The sequence below is a fragment of the Macaca nemestrina genome, chromosome X (assembly GCF_043159975.1).
Source record: "Macaca nemestrina isolate mMacNem1 chromosome X, mMacNem.hap1, whole genome shotgun sequence".
In the NCBI taxonomy this organism is placed as follows: domain Eukaryota; kingdom Metazoa; phylum Chordata; class Mammalia; order Primates; family Cercopithecidae; genus Macaca; species Macaca nemestrina.
This window is the reverse complement of record NC_092145.1, coordinates 114,246,870-114,264,333: the sequence shown is the minus strand read 5'-3', so window position 1 is coordinate 114,264,333 and position 17,464 is coordinate 114,246,870.

Genomic DNA, 17,464 nt, shown 5'->3' with positions numbered 1-17,464 from the left:
AACAATGACATACTATCCAAACTAATAGAATACATGGGGAAGGAACTTGCATTAGATATGTGATCATATTTAACTGTTCATGCATTCTAAAATGATCTATCAAATACCTTTACTTCCCACACAACCCCTACACTCCTATTCTCCCCATTTTGGTTATATGCATTAAAAACTCTGTTATGAAAACATCTGATGTCGAGGTTGCAGTGAACCAAGATTGTGCCACTGCACTCCAGCCTGGGTGACAGAGTGAGACTCCGTCTCAAAAATAAAAAATGAAAATAAAATATCTGATGTCACCCAAAACATTGATACAATGAAGCCTCATGAATGCAATGGGAATGTATCTACTTCTATTTACCACGTTCATTCTACCTCTGAGTCTCAAATTGTGTTTCTTCCATTACCTAGAATGCTTCTCTCTGCACTGTCCCACACCCTAACCAAACAACAATAACAATACCCTTCTCCAAACCCACCTCTTCCTTGTAGCCTCTTCTGATGACACCAGGTTTGTCATAGCTTTCCAGCATTTCTCCAGCATCAAAGGCCAGTTCAACACAGTCTAGGACTTAATGATGGTATGGTGTACCTTATGAAAGGATTCCATTTATTGGAGATTACCTTTGTTTCACCAGCTAGGTGAGCGTTCCTTGAAATCAGAGTTTGTAACATTTATTTCCTCTGTTTTACCCACATCCCTAGCACCCACATGAGCCTGAAGATCGCAACTCGTGGATTTTAAAGACCTTTGAATCTGTATATTTTCTATTTACTTACGGTACCTGTCCCTTCAAGCTGATACATACATAAGTTAATTAAATCATTCATAAGTACTCAAAAACCCAAGGAATAACCTTAAGGGTCTGTCAAGATATTCTTGGAAGGTATGAAAAAACTGAAGGGAGAAGAAAAGCTGTTAATACCCAGAGAGCAGAAGCTATGAATTTGGCTTCCTGATTCCCTATCTCATAGAACTCTGCACTTTCCTTAACAACACTTCTCATTGCTTCTAATTACATGTCTGTGTCATATTTAATTGGTTTCTGTTCCACCCCAGCTAATTTATAAGCTCCATGAGGACAGGAACCACGTCTGCTTTGCTCATCATCATATTTCTGGTGCCTAGCTCATAATGTATGCTCAATAAATATTTATTGAAATAATTATTAAGGCAGTAACAATGAATATCACTTGATGAAAGGAAAGCAGGTGTGCCTTAAGCTCCAGGGACATCTAACTACCAAACCCTGGCCCTGGCCAATGCTCCAATATGGGCTTCTTTTATCCTGTCATATTTTCTCATTCGGGAAGATCCCTAATGGGTAAATACCCTCAATCCTTACTCCCTGCCATGAAAATCCATCTCTGACTCTTCTGGGCAAATTTTTAGAGTAGAGGATTTGTTCTCACTCCAGAGATTCACTGTCCTATGGCTGAGTCTGCTACCTAGACCCACAACATCCATCCATAAGTCCATCATCTTCAACAAAATAAGTACATGTACCAGAAGTGGCACCTCCAAATTGGCACCACAAACTTTAAATGCCTCTAAGAAACACTTTCTCATATTCTGCCCTGAAGATTGCCCTCTGGACACACCTTCCCTAAACTGGCACTCACACTTGACCTAAATATTGGAAGTGGTTTCTTGCATTTACTACTCAATACAGGATTATCATACTAATAAGCTCATTCTCTCCCCTCATTTCCCTCTAGTTTTCCTCCACCTATCCACCTATCTCTCCCTTATGTTATTCTGGAACTCGGGCTTATGGGGTGTGTGTGTGTGTGTGTGTGTGTGTGTGTGTGTGTGTGTGTGTATGTATGTAAAGTGAATTATGGAGTGTGGAAGAGTTTGTGGCATGGCAGAATGGAGAAGAGACAGTATCAAAGGGAAAGGAGATAAAATCGTTCCAACAACATTTTATTCCGCACTTACAAGTTATGTATTGCTGCACAACAAATCACCCAACACTTAGTGGTTTAAAACAATACCAACCATGTATTTTGCTCACAAATAGGAAATCTGGGCAGGGCTTGGCAGGGACATTTGTCTCTAATGCACATGGCATCAGCTGGGGCAGCCCAACTAGGGACTCCACTTCCAAGATGGCTCGTTCATACATGACAAGTTAGTGTTGGCTGCCAGCTGGGAGCTCAGCTAGGGCTGAGGGTGGGGGAAGTATGACTGTTGGACTCCTCACAGCATGGTGGAGCCAATTCCAAGAGCAAATATCCCAAACCTAATGAATTATGTTTGGATATTATTAAATAATTTAGCTGAGAAGCCCAAGTATTGCCAGATCCTTTTTTCTGTTCTTCATTTATAAACAGCTTATTTCCAAAAGGATTTGAGGCAGAAGCTCTCTATTTAAGGTAGACACCATAACCTTTAAACATAATTCTTATACTCCGGCTGGCCGTGGTGGCTCACGCCTGTAATCCCAACACTTTGGGAAGCCGACACGGGCGGATCACAAGGTCAGCAGATCGAGACCATCCTGGCCAACATGGTGAAACCTCGTCTCTACTAAAAGACGAAAAATTAGCCATACGTGGGGTTGCCCACCTGTACTCCCAGCTACTTGGGAGACTGAGGCAGGAGAATCGCTTGAACCCGGGAGGGGAAGATTGCAGTGAGCTGAGATCATGCCACTGCTCTCCAGCCTGGTGACAGAGTGAGACTCCGTCTCAAAAAAAAAAAAAAAAATTCTTACACTCTGGATTTCAAGAGATGGTCTATATTTTTGAGAAACAAAAAAGGTATGCGCGTGGTATGGGGAGGCATCCCATTTGCATGTTGTATGTGAGCAAAAATATACATAGCTGTGTGTTTTTACACACGAGTGCATCCTGTGGGGGGGGGGGCATGTGTGTACATATGTGTGTCTACCTGGGTTGGTGACACTGTGTGCATGGGTGTTAGCATGTGTATTTGTGTGTCTGTATGGTGTGTAGCTTCCATAAGGATATCACTCTTTTATTGTTAGTTTTGGGGGGAGGGGGTTGTTTGTTTTTTGAGATGGAGTGTCGCTCTGTAGCCAGGCTGGAGTGCAGTGGCGCGATCTCAGCTCACTGCAACCTCCGCCTCCCGGGTTCAAGTGATTCTCCTGCCTCAGCCTCCTGAGTAGCTGGGACTACAGGTACGTGCCACCACACCCAGCTAATTTTTGTATTTTTAGTAGAGACAGAGTTTCACCATGTTGACCAAGATGGTCTCAATCTCTTGACCTCGTGATCTGCCCACCTCAGCCTCCCAAAGTACTGGGATTACAGGTGTGAGCCACTGCGCCCAGCCTTATTGTTAGTTTTTCAATGATTTGGAGAGTTGCTGCAAGACTGACTAAATAACATGATACTTTTTCAAAGAAAATTCGGTACTATATGCAAATATAACAAACTGTAAATATTTTTAACTACATGTATGTTGGCACAAGCCATAGCACTTTCTCCAAGTGGCCTCTTCATTTACAAAACTAAATAAGGAGGTTTACCTAAGCCAATATCTTTCAAATGGTATAGTTCGAAAAGTTCTATAGATTTTTCTGATAAAATGTAAGAGGTGCTGTAAAGGAATCTACTGAATTTTCCCTGACAATTGTGATTCATGCCTTAATACTTGTACTTAGGATTACCTGGGAAGAATTCTTCTGAAATGAATCATTTTTTCCTGGCTCAAATGAACCAGTAAAAAAGAATGCAGCATATTTTTAACTTAAAAAAAAAAAATACAGGTTTCCAAGGAGTGGATTGCAAGACCATTCCAACCTTGGTGTCTAATAATGCCAAACTTTATTTCTGTGGTGTATGACGCATTTTCAGAGTTATCCTTTGTCTATTATTGTTATTTACACACAGTAAAATACACCTTTGGGGGGGCATACAGTTCCATGAGTTTGACAAATGCATAGGGCTGCATAACTGCTACCATAATCAGGATATAGAACAACTCACTCATCCCAAAATGTTACCTCATCCTGCCTCTTTGTAGTCAATCTTTCTCCCTCCTTTACCCCATGGTAACCACTTACCTGTTCTGTGTTCCTATCATTTTGTCTTTTCCAGTATGCCACAGAAATAAAATTACACCGTATGTAACTGTATTAGTCCATTTTCATGCTGCTGATACATACCCAAGACTGGGCAGTTTATAAAAGAAAGAGGTTTAATTGGACTTACAGTTCCACATGGCAGGGGAGGCCTCACAAACATGGCCGAAGGCGAGGAGGAACAAGTCACGTCTATATAGATGGTAGCAGACAAAAAGAGGAGCTTGTGCAGAGAAACTCCCATTTTTAAAAACCATCAGATCTTGTGAGACTCATTCACTATCATGAAAACAGCATGGGAAAGACCTGCCTCTATGATTCAGTCATCTCCCACCAGGTCCTCCCACAACACATGGGAATTATGAGACCTACAAATTGAGATTTGGGTGCGGACACAGAGCCAAACCATATTATTCCACCCTTGGCCCCTCCCAAATCTCATATCTTCACATTTCAAAACCAATCATGCCTTCCCAACAGTCCCCCAAAGTCTCAACTCATTTCAGCATTAACTCAGAAGTCCACAGTCCAAAGTCTCATCCAAGACAAGGCAAGTTCCTTCTGCCTATAAGCCTGTAAAACCAAAAGCAAGTTAGTTACTTCCTAGGTACAATGGGGGTACAGGCATTGGGTAAATACACCCATTCCAAATGGGAGAAATTGGCCAAAACAAAGGGGCTGCAAGCCCCCTGCAAGTCAGAAGTCCAGCAGGGCAGTCAAATCTTAAAGCTCCAAAATGATCTCCTTTGACTCCATGTCTCACATCCAGGTCACGCTGATGCCAACAGGTAGGTCCCTGTAGTCTTGGGCAGCTCTGCCCCTGTGGCTTTGCAGGGTGCAGTCTCCCTCCTGGCTGCCTTCACGGGCTGGTGTTGAGTGTCTGAAGCTTTTACAGGTGCACAGTGAAAGCTGTCGGTGGACCTACCATCCTGGGGTCTGAAGGACGGTGGCCCTGTTCTCAGCTCCACTAGGCAGCCCCCAGTAGGGACTCTGTGTGGGGGCTCTGACCCCACATTTCCCTTCTGCACTGCCCTAGCAGAGGTTCTCCATGAGCCCCCCACCTCTGCAGCAAACTTCTGCCTGGACATTCAGGTGTTTCTATACATATTCTGAAATCTAGGTGGAAGTTCCCAAACATCAATTCTTGACTTCTGTGCACCCACAGGCACAATACCATGTGGAAGCTGCCAAGGTTTAGGGCTTCCACCCTCTGAAGCCACAGCCCAAGCCGTACTTTGGCCCTTTTTAGTCACGGCTCTGGCAGGAGTGACTGGGACACAGGGCACCAAGTCACTAGACTGTACACAGCATGGGGACCCTGGGCCTGGCCCGGGAAACCATATTTTCTTTCTAGGCCTCCAGGCCTGCGATGGGAGGGGCTGTTGTGAAGACCTCTGACATGCCTTGGAGACATTTTCCCCATTGTCTTGGGGATTAACATTTGGCTCCTTACTACTTATGCAAATTTCTGCAGCTGTCTTGAATTTCTCCTCAGAAAATGGGATTTTCTTTTCTATGACATTGTCAGGCTGCAAATTTTCCAAACTTTTATGCTCTGCTTCCCTTATAAAACTGTATGCCTTTAACAGCACTCAAGTCACCTCTTGAATGCTTTCCTGCTCAGAAATTTCTTCCACCAGATACCCTAAATCATCTCTCTCAAGTCCAAAGTTCCACAAATCTCTAGGGCAGGGGCAAAATGTCACCACTCTTTTTGCTAAAACATAACAAGAGTCACCTTTACTCCAGTTCCCAACAAGATCCTCATCTCCCTCTGAGATCACCACAGCCTGCGCCTTATTGTCCATATTGCTATCGGGCTTTTGGTCAAAGCCATTCAACAAGTCTCTAAGAATTTCCAAACTTTCCCACATTTTCCTGTCTTCTTCTGAGCCCTCCAAACTGTTCCAACCTCTGCCTGTTACACAGTTCCAAAGTTGCTTCCACATTTTCAGGTATCTTTACGGCAGCACCCCACTCTACTGGTACCAGTTTACTGTACTAGTCCATTTTCACACTGCTGATAAAGACATACTCAAGAGTGGACAATTTACAAAAGAAAGAGGTTTAACTGGACTTACAGTTCCACATGGCTGGGGAGGCCTCACAAACATGGTGGAGGGCAAGGAGGAACAAGTCACAAATTATGTGGATGGCAGCAGGCAAAAAAAAGAGAGCTTGTGCAGAAAAACTCCCATTTTTAAAAACCACCAGATCTCAAGAGACCCATTCACTGTCACAAGAACAGTGCAGGAAAGAACCGCCCCCATGATTCAATCATCTCCTGCCGGGTCCCTCCCACAACACGTAGTAATTATTGGAGCTACGAATTGATATTTGGTGGGTGACACAGAGCCAAACCATCTCAGTAACATTTTGAGTCTGGCTTCCTTCACTTAGAAAAATGCATTTTCAATTCACACATGTTGTTGTGGGTATCTATAGTTAGCTCATTTTTATTGCTGAATAGCATTTCATTTTATGGACATGCCACAGTCAATAGAAGGATATTTGGGTTGTTTCTAGCTTGGTGCTATTGTGAATAAAGCTGCTATAAATATCCATGTACAGATTTTTTGTGGGAACATAATTTTTCATTTCTCTAGAGTAAATAGCAGATACTTAGGAGTGAGATTACTGAGTCATGTGGTATGTATACTTTTACTTTTATAAGAAAATGCCAAACTGTTTTCTAGAGTGACTATATCATTCTGCATGTCTATCAGTAATGTATGTCAGCTGCTCCATATCTATACCAGTACTTTGTACTGTATTCTTTATTTTAGTCATTTTAATAGGTATGTAATGGTATCTTATTGTGGTTTTAACTTGCATTTCCCTAATTAGTGATGATAATCATATCTTTATATGTTTATTTTTCATCCACATAATTTCTTTATTGAGATATCTGTTCAAACATTTTGCCCATTTCTGATGAGCTGTATGTTTTCTTTTCTTTTTTTTTTTATTATTATACTTTAAGTTCTAGGGTACATGTGCATAACGTGCAGGTTTGTTACACATGTATACTTGTGCCATGTTGCTGTGCTGCACCCATCAACTCGTCAGCACCCATCAACTCGTCATTTACATCAGGTATAACTCCCAATGCAATCCCTCCCCCTACCCCCTCCCCATGATAGGCCCCGGTGTGTAATGTTCCCCTTCCTGAGTCCAAGTGATCTCATTGTTCAGTTCCCACCTATGAGTGAGAACATGCGGTGTTTGGTTTTCTGTTCTTGTGATAGTTTGCTAAGAATGATGGTTTCCAGCTGCATCCATGTCCCTACAAAGGACACAAACTCATCCTTTTTTATGGCTGCATAGTATTCCATGGTGTATATATGCCACATTTTCTTAATCCAGTCTGTCACTGATGGACATTTGGGTTGATTCCAAGTCTTTGCTATTGTGAATAGTGCCGCAATAAACATATGTGTGCATGTGTCTTTATAGCAGCATGATTTATAATCCTTTGGGTATATACCCAGTAATGGGATGGCTGGGTCATATGGTACATCTAGTTCTAGATCCTTGAGGAATCGCCATACTGTTTTCCATAATGGTTGAACTAGTTTACAATCCCACCAACAGTGTAAAAGTGTTCCTATTTCTCCACATCCTCTCTAGCACCTGTTGTTTCCTGACTTTTTAATGATCGCCATTCTAACTGGTGTGAGATGGTATCTCATTGTGGTTTTGATTTGCATTTCTCTGATGGCCAGTGATGATGAGCACTGAGCTGTATGTTTTCTTGTTGAATTTGCAAACTCAGTGCATATTCTGGATATGTCTTTTGTCATAGATCTAATTTGCAAACATTTTCTTCATTCTGTAGCTTGTCTTTTCATTCTCTTAACAGTGTCTTAGAAAGAAAAAGGCTTTCATTTTCACAAGGCCTGACTCATAAAGTTTTATTTTATTTTATTTTTAAAATTTTTTAAATTTTTTTTAATTATTAATTTTTTTATTTCAATAGGTTTTTGGGGAACAGTTAGTGTTTGGTTACATGAATAAGTTCTTTAGTGGTGGTTTCTGAGATTTTGGTACATCCATCACCCAAGCAATGTATACTGTACCCAATGTGTAGTCTTTTATTCCTCGCCACCCCCTTGGCTTTCCCCCAAGTCCCCAAAGTCCAATGTATTATTCTTATGTCTTTGTGTCTTCAATAGCTTAGCTCCCACATATGAGTGAGAACATACAATGTTTGGCTTTCCATTCCTGAGTTACTTCACTTAGAATAGTAGCCTCCAATTCCATCCATGTTGCTGTGAATGCCATCATTTGATCCGTTTCTATGGCTGAGTGGTATTCTATGGTGTATATATATGCCACATTTTCTTTATCCACTCATTGATTGATGAGCATTTGGGCTAGTTTCATATTTTTGCAATTGCAAATTGTGCTGCTATAAACATGTGTGTGCAAGTATCTTTTTTGTATAATGACTTCTTTTCCTTTGGGCAGATACCTAGTAGTGGAAGTGCTGGATCAAACGGTAGACCTACTTTAAATTCTTTAAAGAATCTCCACGCTGTTTTCCATAGTGGTTGCACTCATTTACATTCCCACCAACAGTGTAGAAGTGTTCCCTTTTCACCAAATCCACACCAACATCTATTATTTTTTGATTTGTTCATTACGGCCATTCTTGCAGGAGTTAGGTGGTATTGCATGGTGGTTTTGATTTGGATTTCCCTGATACTTAGTGATGTTGAGCATTTTTCCATATGCTTGTTGGTCATTTGTATATCTTCTTTTGAGACGTCAATTCATGTCCTTAGCTCACTTTTTGATGGGATTGTTTGTTTCTTTCTTGCTGATTTCTTTCAATTCTTTGTAGATTCAGGATATTAATCCTTTTTCAGATGTATAGATTGTGAAGATTTTCTCCCACTCTGTGGGTTGTCTGCTTACTCTGCTGATTATTTCTTTTGCTGTGCAGAAGCTTTTTAGTTTAATTAAGTGCTATCTATTTATATTTGTTTTTGTTGCATTTGCTTTTGGGTTCTTGGTCATGAAGTCTTTGCCTAAGCCAATGTCTAGCAGGGTTTTTTCAATGTTATCTTCTAGAATGTTTATGGATTCAGGTCTTATATTTAAGTCTTTGATCCATCTTGAGTTGATTTTTGTATACAGTGAGAGATGATGATCCAGTTTCATTCTTCTACATGTGGCTTGCCAATTATCCCCCCACCATTTGTCAAATAGGGTGTCCTTTCCCCACTTTATGTTTTTGATTGCTTTGTCAAAGAACAGTTGGCTGTAAGTATTTGGGTTTATTTCTGGGTTCTCCATTCTGTTCTATTGATCTATGTGCCTATTTTTATACCAGTACCATGCTGTTTTGGTGACTATGGCCTTATACCATAGTTTGAAGTCAAGTAATACAATGTCTCCAGATTTCTTCTTTTTACTTAGTCTTGCTTTGGCAATGCAGGCTCTTTTTTGGTTCCATACGAATTTTAGGATTTTTTTTTTTTTTTTAGTTCTGTGAAGAATAATGGTAGTATTTTGACAGGAATTGCATTGAATTTGTAGACTACTTTTGGCAATATGGTCATTTTCACAATGTTGATTCTACCCATCCATGAGCATGGGATGTGTTTCCATTTGTTTGTGTCATCTATTGTTTCTTTCAACAGTGTTTTGTAGTTTTCTTTGTAGAGGCCTTTCACATCCTTGGTTAGGTATATTCCTAAGTATTTTATTTTATGTTTTGCAGCTATTGTAAAAGTGGTTGAGTTCTTGATTTGATTATCAGCATGGTCACTGTTGGTGTATAGAAGAGCTACAGGTTTCTGTACATTAATTTTGTCTCCAGAAACTTTGCTGAATTCATTTACCAGTTCTAGGAGCTTTTTGGATGAGTCTTTAGGGTTTTTTAGGTATACAGTCATATAGTCAGCAAACAGTGACAGTTTGACTTCTTCTTTACAGATTTGGATGTCCTTTGTTTCTTTCTCTTCTCTGATTGCTCTGGCTAGGACTTCTAGTACTATGTTGAATAGACGTGGTGAAAGTGGGCAGCCTTGTCTTGTTCCAGTTCTCAGGGGAAATGCTTTTAACTTTTGCCCATTCAGTATAATGTTGGCTGTGGATTTGTCATAGATGGCTTTTATTACTTTTATTACCTTAAGGCATGTCCCTTCTATGCCAATTTTGCTTTAACCATAAAGGGATTTTGCTTTAACCATAAAGGATTTTAATCATAAAGGGATGCTGGATTTTCTCAAATGCTTTTTCTGCATCTATTGAGATGATCAAGTGATTTTTGTTTTTAATTCTGTTTATGTGGTGTATCACATTTATCGACTTACATATGTTAAACCATCCCTGAATTGCTGGTATAAAACCCACTTCATTATGATGGATTATCTTTTTCGTATGCTGTTGGATTTGGTTAACTAGTATTTTGGTGAAGATTTTTGCATTTATGTTCATCAGGGATATTGGTCTGTAGTTCCCTTTTTTTGTTGTGTTCTTTCCTGGTTTTGATGTTAGGGTGATGCTGGCTTCATAGATTGATTTAGGGAGGATTCCCTCTTTCTCTATCTTTGGAATAGTGTCAATAGGATTGGTGCCAATTCTTTTTTGAATGTCCAATAGAATTCAGCTGTAAATCCACCTGGTCCTGGACTTTTTTTGGTTGGCGATTTTTTTTATTACCATTTCAATCTCACCGCTTGTTATTGGTCTGTTCAGAGACTCTATATCTTCCTGGGTTAATCTAAGAGGGTTGTATATTTCCAGAAATTTATCCATCTCTTCTAAATTTTCTAGTTTATGCATGTAAAGGTCTTCATAGCAGCTTTGAATAATCTTTTGTATTTCTGTGGTATCAGTTGTAATATCTCCCCTTCCATTTCTAATTAAGCTTATCTGGATCTTCTCTCTTCTTTTCTTGGTTAATCTTGCTAATGGTCTATCAATTTTATGTGTCTTTTCAAAGAACCAAGTTTTGTTTCATTCATCTTTTGTATGTTTTTGTTTCAATTTTATCTAGTTCTGCTCTGATCTTCGTTATTTCTTTTCTTCTGCTGGGTTTGGGTTTGGATTGTCCTTGTTTCTCCAGTTGTGTAAGGTGTGACCTTAGATTGCCTATTTGTGATCTTTTAGACTTTTGATGTAGGCATTTAATGCTATGAACTTTCCTCTTAGCACCACTTGTCCTGTATCCCAGAGGTTCTGATAGGTTGTGTCACTATTATTATTCAGTGCAAAGAATTTTTAAATTTACATCTGGATGTCATTGTTGACCCGATGATCATTCAGGAGCAGGTTATTTAATTTCCATGTATTTGCATGTTTTTGAGGGTTCCTTTTGGAGTTAATTTCCAATTTTATTTCACTGTGGTCTGAGAGAGTACTTGATGTAATTTTGATTTTCTTAAATTCACTGAGACTTGTTTTGTGATCTATCATATGGTCTATCTTAGAGAAAGTTCCATGTGCTGATTAATAGAATGTATATTCTGCAGTTGTTGGGTAGAATGATCTGTAAATATCTGTTAAGTCCATTTGTATAGTTTAAGTCCATTGTTTCTTTGTTGACTTTCTGTCTTGATGACCTGTCTAGTGCTGTCAGTGGAGTATTAAACTCCCCCACTGTTATTGTGTTGCCATCTATCTCCTTTCTTAGGTCTATCAGTAATTGTTTTATAAATTTGGGAGCTCCAGTGTTAGGTGCATATATATTTAGAATTGTGATATTCTCCTGTTAGACTAGTCCTTTTATTATTACATAATGTCCCTCTTTGTCTTTTTTAACTGCTGTTGCTTCAAAATTTGTTTTGCCTAGTATAAGAATAGTTACTTCTGCTGGAGTTTGGTGTCCATTTGCATGCAATATCTTTTTCCATCCCTTTACCTTAAGTTTATGTGAGTCCTTATGTGTTAGGTGAGTCTTCTGAGGACAACAGAAACTTGGTTGGTGAATTCTTATCCATTCTGCCATTCCGTGTGTCTTTTATGTGGAGCATTTAAGCCATTTGCATTCAGTGCTAGTGTTGAGATGTGAGGTATTATATAATTGTATTCATCATGCTACTTGTTCTCTGAATATTTTGGTTTTTTTTTTTTCATTGTATTGTTGTTATACAGGCTCTGTGAAATGTATTCTTTAAGAAGGTTCTATTTTGGTATATTTTGAGGATTTGTTTCAAAATTTAGAGCTCCTTTTAGCAGTTCTTGTAGGTCTGGCTTGGTAGTGGCAAATTCTCTCAGCATTTGTTTGTCTGGAAAAGACTGTATCTTTCCTTCATTTATGAAGTTTAGTTTCTCTGGATACAAAATTCTTGGCTGATTATTGTTTTGTTCAAGGAGGCTAAAAATAGGACCCCAATCCCTTCCAGCTTGTAGGATTTCTGCTGAGAGATCTGCTGTTAATCTGATAGGTTTTCATTTACAAGTTACCTCATGCTTTTTCCTCATAACTCTTGATTCTTTCCTTTGTCTTGACTTTAGATCACTTGATCCTAGGCAATGATCTTTTTGTGATGAATTTCTCAAGTGTTCTTTGAGCTCCTTGTATTTGTATGTCTAGATCTCTAGCAAGGCTAAGAAGGTTTTCCTCAATTATTCTCTCAAATTTGTTTTCCAAACTTTTAGATTTATCTTCTTCCTTGGGAACACCAATTATTCTTACGTTTAGACATTTAACATAATCCCAAACTTACTGGAAACTTTGTTCATTTTTTTAAATTCTTTTTTCTTTGTCTTTGATGGATTGGGTTAATTTGAAAGCCTTGTCCTTCCTATTATGACTCACCCCTAGGGCTCAAAGATCAGAGAAGACTGGAAAATCTGAGATGTAGGCTGCAGAAAGTTATGGTTGATAACTTAACCTTTGATCACATACACACCATCAGGTCAGTACTTTTCCTTTTGGAACTCACTTGTTACCTAGGTAACCAATCAACTAACTCTCTCCAATCTGGATGCTAGATCCCTAAATACATCATCACTTCTTATTTATACTCCTTTACAGAATAAGTGGAGCTAAAACTCTTCCTTATTACAAATCCAGCACTCTTGTGTTAGATATGTAATATAACAGTAGTTGATGCCCATCACAGAGAAGTTAGTGTCTAGTTGATCAATGGTATGGAGACCTTCCTGGAAATTCCTAAGTGAGGGTTTGAAGCACAGAAGTGAAGGCAATGTGGGAAAATTGTTCTTCCAGGTAGTAAAATTTGTGTAAATTAAACTGTATATTTACAAAATGACCTTTGATGAAGTTGATAAGCATCCACAAAGATTCAAAGAGGCATCTGTTGGAGGAGAAAAAGGAATTTCTTTCAGCAAGAGGTAGAGCAGACCTGTGGTATTTGCATACTTCGTAGTCTTCACCACACTCTCACTCTTACCATCTCCATGATCAGCAAGTCACCCCCACTTCCTCTCCTCCCTCCCTCATGGCTTTGGGTGTTCTTTCATAAATTTTCTTCCTGTCATTCGTATTGTTAACCTGATTTAATGAAGATAAATTCATAAATTACACACACACTACTTGTGGAATGGGGTGCCTCTGTAGTTGTTTTTTCCCAGAGATAACCTACTTTACAGCCCCTGAACAATGTAGTCTGTTGGGAGTCAGTTTTTAGATAGAAGAAATTCTAGACTGTTACTATAACTTCATGGAGGATAGCAGCCTTGGACAGAGCTCGATTAATTGTTTAAATAAGTCTTAATTGCATATTGTTACTATTGCTGAGGACAATTTGAAATTGTACCAATATTCCCATATCACGCTGTATGCAAAAAATAAAATATAAAAATAACATAAAAAAAAGAAAGCCTTGTCTTCGAGATCTGAAGTTCTTTCTTCTGCTATTGCTGAGGCTTTCCAGTGCATTTTGTATTTCTCTGAGTGTGTCCTTGACTTCCAGAAGTTGTGATTGTTTTTTATTTATGCTATCCATTTCACTAAAGAATTTTCCTTTCATATCCTGTATCATGCTTTTTATTTCTATCAGTTAGACTTTCACCTTTCTCTGGTGCCTCTTTGATTAGCTTAATAATCGACCTTCCAAATTCTTTTTCTGGCAATTCGGAGATTTCATTTTGGTTTGGATTCAATCCTGGTGAGCTTATATAATCTTTGGGGGTGTTGAAGAACTTTGTTTTGTCATATTACCAGAATAGTTTTTCTGGTTCCTTCTCATTTGGGTAAACGAGGTCAGAGGGGAGATCTGGGATTCAAGGGCTGCTGTTGAGATTCTTTTGTCCCACAGGGTGTTCCCTTGATGTGGTGTTCTGCCCTTTCCCCTGAGAGCCAAACTGTAGTGATTGTTTTTGCTCTTTTGGATCTAGCCACCCCGTGGCACTACTGGGCTCCAGGCTGGTACTGGGAAGTGTCTGCAAAGAATCCTGTGATGTGATCCACCTTTAGGTTACTCAGCTGTGGATACCAGCACCTGCTCTGGTGGAGGTAGCAGGGGACTGAAGTGGACTCTGTGAGGGTCCTTGGTTGTGTTTTTGTTTAGTGCGCTGGTTTTGTGTTGCTTGGCCTCCAGCCAGGAGGTGGTGCTTTCAAGAGTGCATCAGCTGCATCCCTAAAGGGAGGATGCAAACTTGCCCTAGGGACACCTTGTTAAGTATTTAAGTTTCTCAAGTGGTGGGGAGGGCCATAGAGCAGGTGGAGAATGACCACCAGGTCAGGGCACCGATAGGCCTGTCTGAGCTCAGCTTCTCCTAGTGCCGGGCTTGCTGTGGCTGCTGTGGGAATGGGGGTGTGGTTCTCAGTTCAATGGAGTTATAGTCCCCGGGGGATTATGGCTGCCTCTGCTGAGTCATGCAGGTTGTCAGGGAAGTGGGGGAAGGCTGGCAGTCACAGGCAGTTGATGACCTGGGCTAAGAACTTGCCCCAGACCACAAGCCTCCCTGTTGAGAATGCAACCAGACTCACAGTTTTTTGGCGTCTCAGGGAGCCTGCAGCTGTGATCCATTTCCTTCAAAGGGTCTGTGGATTCTTTCAGCTTTCCTGGTATGTTCATATTTGGAGTAAAAGTTCACAATATGAGTCTCCAAAAACTGCTGTGTCCATCCAAGTGGGAGCTGCAAACTAGTCCTGCCTCCTATCTGCCATCTTAATCCTCATTCAATTTTTTATTTTCTGAATCATGCTTTTGTTGTGCATTTAAAAACTTGTTGTCTAACTCAAGGTCACACAAGATTTTCTGTATTTTATTTAAAATTTTTATATTGAGTCTATGATCCATTTTTAGTCTATTTTTTATCAAATGTGAGATACAGAATGTGGTTCATTTTTATGCCTATGATGACCAATTGTTCTAACGTCATTTGTTGGTAATACTGTTCTTTCTCCATTGAATACTTTTGTTATCAATTGGCCATATTTGAGTGGGTCTATTTCTGAATTCTGTACTCTGTCCCATTGATCTTGTGTCTGTCTTTTCACCAATACCGCACTGACTTGATTACTGTAGCTTTAGAGTAAGTCATGAAATCAAGTAGTGTGAATCCCTCAACTTTGTTTTCCTTCTTCAAAATTATTTTCTCTATTCTTGTTGCTTTATCTTTCAATACAATCAGCATTAGATATCTACAAAAAAAATATGGCTAGAAATCTGATTGTGTTTGTGTTAAATCTATAGGTCAGTTTAGGGAGAATTGACATCTTACAGTGTTGGGTCTTCTGACACATGACCATTGTATATTTTTTCATTAATTTCAAACTTATTTGAGTTTTTCATCATTGTTTTGTAGTTTGAAGCATCCAGACACAGAACATTTGTAGATTTATAACTATTTCATTTTTTAAGTTTTATTTTGTTTTTAATTGACACATAATTATACATATTTATGGGATGCAGTGTGATTTTTGATACATATATACATTGTATAATGATCAAACAAGGATGATTAGTATATCCATCACCTCAAACACTTGTCATTTTTTTGTAGTGAGAACATTCAAAATCCTGTCTTATAGCTATTTTGAAGTATACAACACATTGTTGTTGACTATAGTCACCCTAATGTGCAATAGAATATCTGACAGTCCCACTACTGAGTATATATCCAAAGGAAATGAAATCAGTATGATGAAGACATATTTGCATTCCCATGTTTATTGCAGCATTATTCATAATGACTAAGGTATAGAATCAACTTAAGTATTCATCAACAGATGGACAGATAAAGAAAACATAGTATATATACACAATGGAATACTATGCAGCCCTAAAAAGAACAAAATTCTGTCATTTGCAACAACATGGATGAACATGGATGAACCTAGAGGACATTACATTATGTGAAATAAGCATAGCACAGAAGGACAAATACCATATGATTTTACTCATGTGGAATCTAAAAAAGTTGATCTCATAGAAGTAGAGAGTAGAGAGCCAGGCATAGTGGCTCACGCCTGTAATCCCAGCACTTTGGGAGGCCGAGGCGGGCGGATCACCTGAGGTCAGGAGTTTGAGACCAGCCTGAACAACATGGTGAAACCCAGTCTCTACTAAAAATACAAAATTAGCCAGACGTGGAGGCACGCGCCTGTAATCCCAGCTACTTGGGAGACTGAGGCAGGAGAATCACTTGAACCCAGGAGGTGGAGGTTGCAATGAGCTGAGATAGCCACACTGCACTCTAGCCTGGGCAACAAGAGCGAAACTCAGTCTCAAAAAAAAAAAAAGAAGTAGAGGGTAGAATAGTGGTTACCAGAAGCCAGGGAGAGTAAGATGGTGGGGGATGGGGAGAGGCTGGTCAAAGATACAGTGTTTCACTTTTATTATAACTATTTTAAATGGTATGCTTAAAAATTGTGGGTTTCAATAGTTCATTTCTTATATATAAAAAGATAATGTATTTTTGTATATTATCTTTATATCCTAGAACCTTATAAAACTCATTAATTACTTCAAGGAGCTTTAACTTTTATAATGTGTTTTAATTGTTTTTTGACAACCCTTCAAGGCATTATTTTATACATTCAACTTTCTTTTAGATTTACCTGTCTATTTGCCATTTTCTTTGCTCTTATTTCCTTTTCACATCTCATATTTTCCATCTCATTTTTATTCTTCTTGAAGTATATCCTTCATGCTTTATCTTTTGTACTTTTTCTTAATGAAAAACTTTCTCAATTTCTTAATATAAAAATGTGTTCATTTTGCTATCATTCTTCAAATATATTTTCTCTTGGTGTATAATTCTAGACTATAGTTACTTTCTTTCAATACATTGAAAAAGATCAATTCACTTCCATCTGACTTCCATTGTTGCTATTGAGGGGTCAGCTATCAGTATAAATGCCACTCTTTTGAATGTCATCTGTCTTACTTTCTGGGCCTACATTTTTGTTTTCCTTTTGTCTTTGCTGGTCTTCATTTTCACTGTTAGGGGTAGGTAGAAATATTTTTAAATATCTCACTTGAAAC